Source organism: Balearica regulorum, chromosome 7 (assembly GCF_011004875.1).
Source record: "Balearica regulorum gibbericeps isolate bBalReg1 chromosome 7, bBalReg1.pri, whole genome shotgun sequence".
Lineage (NCBI taxonomy): Eukaryota > Metazoa > Chordata > Aves > Gruiformes > Gruidae > Balearica > Balearica regulorum.
The window spans coordinates 23270915-23280515 of NC_046190.1; positions in this window are offsets into that span (position 1 = coordinate 23270915).

Consider the following 9601-nt stretch of genomic DNA (forward strand, 5'->3'; position numbering starts at 1 on the left):
AGCTAGGTTGTCAGTTCATTAGTGCTAGTTTCAATTCAGCGTCTCATTTGCTAAAATTTTAGTCTCAAGCAATGAGATTTTATTTTAAAGTAATTTAGAACAGATTATCGTAATTATTGATAGTATTAAATCTGGAATTTAAATACACTCAAATACACTTTTCCCTCAATAAAAATAATAATTTTAAAATGTCACATTAAAAAAAAAAAAATCCCTGGGCTGATTGTTACTGTGTTGGGTTTGCATGGCAAGGTTTTGGTAGCCGGGTGGGGGGCTACAGGGGTGGCTTCTGTAAGAAGCTGCTAGAAGCTTCCCCTGTGTCTGATAGACCCAATGCCAGCCGGCTCCAAGACGCACCTGCCGCTGGCCAAGGCCAAGCCAATCAGCACCTCTGTGATAACATATTTAAGAAGGGAAAAAAAAAAAAAAACCAGTTAGAGGGACCTTTTGCAGCCAGAGAGAGGGGTGAGAAGATGTAAGAACATCTGCAGACACCGAGGTCAGTGCAGAAGGAGGGGGAGGAGGTGCTCCAGGCACCGAAGCAGACATCCCCCCCTGCAGCCCATGGTGAAGACCATGGTGAAGCAGGCTGTCCCCCTGCAGCCCATGGAGGGAGGATGAGGGGGTGTAGCGATTCCACCTGCAGCCTATGGAGGACCCCACGCCGGAGCAGGTGGAGACACCTGAAGGAGGCTGTGACCCCGTGGGAAGCCCGCGCTGGAGCAAGCTCCTGGCAGGACCTGTGGATCCGTGGAGAGAGGAGCCCACGCCAGAGCAGGTTTGTTGGCAGGACTTGTGACCCCGTGGGGGACCCACGCTGGAGCAGTTTGCTCCTGAAGATCTGCACCCCGTGGGAGAGACTCACATTGGAGAAGTTAGTGGAGGACTGCCTCCCATGGGAGGGACTCCATGTTGGAGCAGGGGTATGATGAGAGGAGTCCTCCCCCTGAGGATGAAGAAGGGGCAGAAACACCGCATGATGAACTGACTGTAACCCCCACTCCCCGTCCCCCTGTGCCGCTGGGGGGGGGAGGAGGTTGAAGCTGGGAGTGAAGTTGAGCCTGGGAAGATGGGAGAGGTGGGGGCAGGTGTTTTAAGATTTGGGTTTATTTCTCATTCCCCTACTCTGTTTTGCTTAGTAATAAATTAGATGAATTTCCTCTCTAAGTTCAGTCTGTTTTGCTCGTAACGATAATTAGTGAGTGATCTCTCCCTGTCCTTATCTCGACCCACAAGCTTTTTGTTATATTTTTTCTCCCCTGTCTAGTGAATGAGGGGAGTGATAGAGCAGCTCTGGTGGGCACCTGGCCCCCAACCAGGGTCAACCCACAGTTACCCATCCTATTTGGTGCTCCTTTGATCACTGAGCTCCCACCCTTACAGAAATGGCTGTGCAACTTCAGTTGGAGCCTGGAAGTCGGCTCTTCACAGCTGACAGATCGACTATTGTCTGTAGCATGTTTGCAGCGCTATTTATCCAGACTATTGTGTTGCCTTCGTGTTGCCTTCCCCTAGAATCAACTATTAAATTAAACCAACATATTTACACATATTAGCATCCAACATAGCTATCCACTGGCAACGTTGAATATTCAAGACTTAAAATTACAGCTCAGTTCTGTTTTGCACAGTGAAATCAAAACAAAATCACTTCTAAACCTTATTTTATGTAAAGACCACTGGATTTTTTCTAAATCTCAGTAGCCTAAATAAATTCAGTGTCCTTTCAGTAGCCTAAATTAATCCAGTGTCATTTAAAAGCACGTAGCTACTAACATAAGAGAAACTTCATTTACTTCTGTTGCAAGGACATAGTTCAAACTCCACAGTGAAAGTGGGTGTATCTGTCTCATAGTCCATGTTTAGGCACATAAAAAAATCTTGCATTGAAATACTGCTGAAGAGTAACAGAGTAGTACAGTTTAGCATGGTGGTCTGTGCTCAAGAAAGCAGAAAGGACTAGAGAATTAGAAGTATCTCAAAATTTACACAGGACTCACTGACTTGTTAGCCCTCATTTTATGCATCAGTCATCTATAATATTTTCAAACAACAATGATCTTACAGTAAAGATGAGCCACATCCCATTTTGGAAGCGTATCAGTACCCAGTGCTGTGTTAAGAATGGACCTTCCTCCACTCCCTTCAGAACTGAAACCTACTACTCAAACTTTGGACTTTTTGAGACATCACTAAATTGCATGTTTGGATTGTAATTCTGCTAACAGAGCCTTCATAGCACCACACTTTAACTTACATTTATAAATAAAGCTTCTATTATGTATCTTGATGTTGTCATTCTACAAAGAGACAAATACCAGGTACTTTAAAAGGACATCAAAACAGCCTAATCAAGCATTCCATGGTGAGATGCGTCCTTCCTTTAAAGAATAAAGCAAAGCAAAAGTAACTTCTGTTGGTCAAGAGTAAGTTAATTATCTTCATTAAGACAAGCACAGAAAGTACAACATGATGCACCATAAACAGTTAAGGCAGGTGGTCTGTGCTTCCTCAGTACATTTTTTCAAGTGCAGCTAAGCAAGGTGAAAGTTCAGTTCCATGAAAAACTGAATTATTTAAGGCATACACATTCCATCTCCCTAAGAAAAAACAAAGCCATGAGTTTTCTGATCTACCTATAGCTTTCAAAAACAATAGGTAAAATACAGCATGAAATTATCCATTGACCAACAGCCCTCTGCTGCTGTAGATTTCATTGCTACCCAGCCCCGCAGGAGAAAAGCAGCTCTATCGCCCTAACCTGGAGGACTGGCATGAGCTCAGCCCTCGGCTCGGCAGCATCGCAGCACTCCCAAACCCCAGGCGTTCTCAACTAGATCATTTGAATTACACCAAATGCTGTTTTTGCCTTGTATACCCAGAAGCATCGCTACCAGTTAGAGCTGGTTGATGAGGTTGCAATATCTTGCAACTTCTATACTACGGTGTGTCTTCATTACATATTCCTCCTACATAGTAGTCTCATCCTTCCAATTCCAGTGGCACATGCTATTGGCATTCTCTCAGAAACTTAGCAATTTTGGCACATTTTTCAAAGATTATTTTATCACTGAGTATTCATCAGCAATAAACTGTGTTACTTTGCATTCCACTACACTAAGGGTCGTCCTATTTATTCCAAATTTCTATATCACCTGCTAAATTCATACTGCTAGCTCTAAATTTTCTATATAAAAGCAAAGATTTCTGGTTCTGATGGTTAAAAAGAATACCATTTGAATATGACCACACCCTAAACAACCACAAACCTGTGAGTTCTCCCACATTAGGGGATTGGAGCATCTCTTGTATGAGGAAAGGCTGAGAGAACTGGGTCTGTTTAGACTGGAGAAGAGAAGACTGAGAGGGGATCTCATCAATGCTTATAAATATCTAAAGGGCAAGTATCAAGAAGATGGGGCCGAACTCTTTTCAGTGGTGCCTAATGACAGGACAATGGGCAAACTGGAACACAGCAAGTTCCATCAGAACATGAGAAAAAACTTCTTTGCTCTGAGGTTGACAGAGCACTGGAACAGGTTGCCCAGAGTCGTTGTGGAGTCTCCTTCTCTGGAGATATTCAAAACCCGACTGGACATGGTCCTGTGCAACCTGCTCTAGGTGATCCTGCTTTAGCAGGGGGGTTGGACTGGACGATCTCCAGAGATACCTTCCAACCCCTACCATTCTGTGATGTATTTGTCTGGAAATTTGAAAGCTAATGATCAACACTTAAATAACCAATGACAGCAGTAACTTCCCTTGCTCATAATATGAACATGACCATCCAGTTAGAAAAACAAGGTATGTGATGAAGGAAAAAACATAAGAATTTGCAGAATTTAGCTCAAATTCACTGTGGGATGGAGAAACAAAATAGTGGGATAGGAGCAACCAGTGATCTAGCAGAAGAGAGAGGAGTTAAAATCATCCCCTCATATCCAAACCAATAACAAACATATCTTTCAAATGACCATTGTCCTTTCTGGGATTTGAAAAAAAAAACCCCAAACCTCCACCTCTTAAAAGCTCCAGAATGTTTCCTTGAAGGATGTTGGACCCCTAAAGTTTCCACATCAGACATCTCCCCTGCATTTAAAGGCTGCTCACCAACTCTCATCCAGCTGTCAGAACTTCCAGGTTCCCTCACATAAACATCTCAAAATGCCAAAGTAGTAATAAATAAATATTTTTTTAAAGTAAAGAAAGAAAAGGCAAAAAATGTAATTTTGAAGCAGCTCACAATAAATTATTAGAAAGAAGGAATACTAAAATGTTGGGATTTCCTTCACATTTACTTAAACAAAAGGCCTCATTAAAAAGTGCTTGAAGCTGTGACAAATTCCACTCTCAAAACGCAGAATTCAGGTTTGGCTGGCTACACTGTACACAGGTTGTTGGCTTTGACTCATGCAATTACTTATTTCTCTTTGAGAAAATAGAAACTAAAATTGCTAAGCAAGGTAATTTCCAACTGCGATGATTAAAGATGTGTGTTCTAGGGTATAACAATGCAAATAGAGACTCAAAGTATGCTAACAACACATGTTACAGCCCTAGGTAACTGAGGCTGCGCTCATTTCTCTGTGGAGAAATACACAATGGAAATTGAGAAAGATTTTATAAACAAAACAATTACCTACAGTACACTCCTTGTTTTCTTATGATAATAATATGTTGAGTACCCAAAGTGCTGGACTGACAACTGAAGTCATTATGAAAATGAGAAAGAAATAAAAGTTGACTATTGACAGACTTGTCAAGGGTATAAAGTAGGAAAAGTGAGCTGAAAATATTGCATGGTATACCTAGTACTTATGTAGAGAGGTACCAACAAAAACAAGATGCAGGCTACTGAGTTAGCAGACATTAGAAGTGGAAGGACCAGTAATATGGAGGCTGCCACATCATCTTTTTGTATAGTGGATACTGTCTCAGGGTACACTGTCTCCATGTACAAACCGTTCATTTTTTTAATCAGTAACATTCCAAAAAGTCTATATGTACTGTTCATCAGTTTTAAATATTGTTATTATTCAAAATATAGCTAAATAACAAAGATGCCTTATGAGAAACAGCAGTCAATTATCTCAGGAATTGGTCCTTTGTTCCTGGTCTGAGACCTCATCTGCATTTTTTGCAGATTTTCTTGCCCTACCTCTCATTGATGGGCCTTACACTTGACAACTCCCTACCTTCTTGAAATAGCCTACTACATACGCACACACACACAAAATTATGCCTTCCAGTTCAATTTTTGGGGCTTGCATGTTCCCCCCCCTTCAAATTATTTCAGTCTTTCGCATTATCAGGCCCCATTTTCTAGACCTCAAATTACTTGATTACTCTTCTCCCAGCCTCTGTTCATTTGAGCTGTATTTTCTTAGGGCATTTGCCCTAACTGGATGCAATACTTCAACTGAGGACTTACCCGTAGATTTAAAAAAAAAAAAAGATTGTTCTGTATGTTTTACATGCTATACTCATATTTTTATCCCTCCTGATATAACATTTGCCCTTTTACATCATCAGGAATTCTGGAAAATTGTCACCTAATTACTTGTTCCCTACCCTGAAATATTTATGTATTTCATTATTTCTGTTAAGTGCAGAACTTCAATCTGTCCCTACTTATCCCCTAAGATTTTCTCAATTTTCTCAAAATAATTTTCTGCTCGAACTTGTGTCCTATGTATATATATTCCCTCCAAGTTTTGGGGGCATTTTTAGTGAATCAATTTTGTAATTACAATCTCTAGTCTATCATCAAGGTCATTAACGAAAAGATTGAAGTGAAGCAGAATGAGTACTGACCCAACAGACCATGGTGGATCCACATTCAATACAACCATTTCATTTTGACAGACAATCATTAATAACCTCCCACTAGGCAGAGTCATCCAACAACTCTTGCTCCTACTCTACAATAGTTTCTTTCAGGCCACGTTTCTTCACTTGTTTGTAAGATTATTGCATTAAACAGTGCCAAAGAACTCACTAACATGAAAATATTAACATTCACACTTTTCTGTCAATTCACAGGCCTTATTGTTATGTTACAGAAGAAAATTAAACTCGCGTAACTATTTACTCTTCCTAAATTTGTGGTGGTTGTGACTCATGTTCTTGTCATCTCCCAGAGGAGAAGACAAGAATTTGTTCAAAATGTGGAAGACAAGAGGAATAGTCTATAATTTCCTGGCTCCCTTGCCTCCACCTCTCCTTTCAAGTCTTCCCACATCTCAAATAGCAGCTAGTGGTGCTGAGATAGCTTTGGTCACTTTTTTTTTTCTTTAACATGTCAAAGGATGAATTTCATCAGATCCAGACTAATAACCTGCCCAAGTACTGAGAAGCATGCAAAAGGCTTCCTTGCCATCCATCTTATACATCCTCTGTGCTTTTTATTTTCTTCTTGTGCTAACTGCTGCTCACTTATACTCCTCTTCTGCTAACGTTTTGCATTTTCATAGTACTTACTTCAAGTACATCTTACAAAATTGTGCTGCCTATCAAAAACTGCACAGTACAGAGCCATCGATATATTAGCAGCTAGAAGCAGAGAGCGGTGAGAGCAGCTCAGTGGGCAGCAGTGGTGCCTGCAGGCTGTGCAGCCCTCCCGGAAAGGTCAAGGCAAGGCCCTGGGAGAAGGAAGGGATGCTTCTAAACGTGGCCATTTCTAGTTCAAGGCAATACTGAGGCGATCTGCAATAAGACAGTAACACAAACAGAACTGGAGCTCTGCAATCCAGACTTGCAATCACACCAGCTAGGGAAGACCAATTAGCAGATCATTTGCAGCATATTAGCGTCACTTCTGTGTCAGTTATGAAGTCTGTCTCTGTACACCCCGACAGGCAGATAGAGCTCGGTTGGATTGGGGGGTGGGGTGGGGTGTGTAATTTGTTCACATGCTCATGCACATATACTGAATAAGGGATTGCAGATAAAACAGGGATTAAGCCTGACACAGACGATCCTGCAGATACTCCGGCTCTCACGGTGCATTTGCTCTGACAGCACAGTGCACGAAACCAGCAACCCTTCTGTACATTCCTATATTGTTGCACCACTGCATTTAGCAATGTTATTTGCTGTCATTGCCCAAAATTAAACTACATAATAATAGACTCTTGTTATAGTACATGCGTATATGGCAGTTTAAGATACAAATGTTTGATTTCATTATTTTAAAATAGCAACAAAGAACAGGAAGAAAAAAAGTTTAAAGACACTAGCAGCTCTAGTGCAGCTCTGCTGGTTTTTGCCAGATAACTAATACCTAAGTTTCCTTAAGTGTATTGTAGGGTATTTGCCATGCACCCAAATTGTTTATTTCCTTTTCACAGGAATTATACAGAATGATTACACAAAACTGAAAACTGTTCATTATCTTCTGTGTACACTAAGCATACTCATAGCCTTCTAGCTCGTCTCTTTATTGAAAAAATTAATTGTGCCATAAATACTAGAGACCAAAAGAAGTAGGATACTGTAATACAATTGTAAATAAAAATGGATAGTTTGGATGCAAAATATCTTTAAAATTAATTAGTTCCCCTAAGATTATCCAAAATTGATCTGACACATATAATTTTATGACAATATAAATAGCAGAGCAAAATCTAACAAGTTCAACATTGGAAGAAAAAGAATTAAGATACTACTTGCGTAGGTTAAGATGGTAAATTAATACTTAGCTTTTAGGAAGTATCTGACTTTATCTAATTAATAGTACAAGAAGTTTTTGAAGAAAAAAAAAAAAAATTACCATTCCAGACATACCTTGCTTTGTCCACTACAGGAGGAGACGTCTAAAACACTGATTTATCATGACTTAACAAGATACTGACCACCAGCTGAACTGCATTAACTGACTAATGCACTTCTAGTCCAATTACCCTGAGAAGCAAAACATGTTAGTATAAACCACTAGTGAATTAACTATATATACTCAAGGGAAAAGCTCAGACAATATACTTACGAAAGAAAATTTATGTTGCAACTGCTCAGTCGCTAATTCACAGCTTACCACATTTCTCCTTATGAGGCAAAGTAATTTCCAAGGACAAATATTCAACTGGTGGGACTGGGGGGAAGAGGGTGGGAGTGTTGTGTTTGTCTCCTTTTTGCTATGGACACACTTTAAAAGAGATTAATATTTTGGGAAGTGGTAAGAATGTTACAAATGTTACTGGTTTTTTTATTAAAAAAAAACCAGTATATATATTATTTATATATATTATTTATATATCCTCTTAGCAATATTGAACATTAATACTAATCACTTTTTGATAGCATTTTACTGGCCAATTTGAAGTGGGTTGGCATTCAGTATATTCTGAGACATTAAACAACAACTGTGTTTGATTTTCTTTTACATGAAGTAGATTAATTACTACAGCTCCCATAACTATCATTTCAACTCAGAGCTCAAGAACTTAATGTGTATAGGAAAATTAACATGGTGGAGGCATACCTTCTAGACAAGATTTGCACTACTGCTTCATCCATCAGAGCTATTTCCATCGATACAAAAAAATGACATTGATGCAGGCTCCTAATATTACCTCTAAACTTGGAAATAAGAAAGACCTCTGTCATATCTAGTTCACTATCTGCTACATGATTAGCTTCTCGGCTTTATTCAGAGCCACAGTGGAATTCAATCCAAATACCTATCTAGTTTAATTCTCTAACAGAATTTGAATGGTTAGTATAGTCTGTATTCACAATGCTTGTTTACGCTTAGTTTTAGCTACAAGCTCGGTTGCATCCTGTCTATGTGGTCAGGACCCATAACGAGAAATAATTACCACTGATTAACCTATGTCCAAAGAAAGACTGAACTATGCAGGTGAGCTTCTGAATTAAATCTCATTTCTCTCTCTTGTGTATAGATAAGGCCAACCATATCCCAGGCTGCATCAAAAGAAGCGTGGTCAGCAAGTCGAAGGAGGGGATTCTGCTCCTCTACTCCGCTCCAGTGAGACGCCACCTGGAGTCACCTTTCCTGGAGCACAGGAAAGACATGGACCTGTTGAAGCAGGTCCAGAGGAGGGCCACAAAAATGATCAGAGAGATGGAGCACCTCTCCTATGAAGAAGGGCTGAGAGAGTTGGGGTTGTTCAGCCCAGAGAAGGCAAGGCTCAGAGGAGATCTTATGGTAGCCTTCAGTACTTAAAGGGGGCCTAGAAGAAAGATGGGGACAAACCTCTTAGCAGGGCCTGTTGCAACAGGACAAGGGGTAACAGTTTTAAACTAAAAGAGGGTAGATTTAGACTAGATATAAGGAAGGTTTTTTTTATTTTTTAGTGGGTTTTGGTTTATTTGGTTTTTTTTACAGTGAGAGTGGTGAAACACTGGCAGTGGTTGCCCCAGAGAGGTGGTAGATGCCCCATCCCTGGAAACATCCAAGGTCAGGTTGGACAGGGCTCTGAGCAACCTGATCTAGTTGAACATGGCCCTGCTCACTGCAGGGGGGTTGGACTACACAACCTTTAAAGGTCCATTCCAACCCAAACCATTCTATGATTTTTATGATATGCACACAAGTTACATTAGCAAAATCATCTGCTAACTCATAAGAATTCATTGTAAT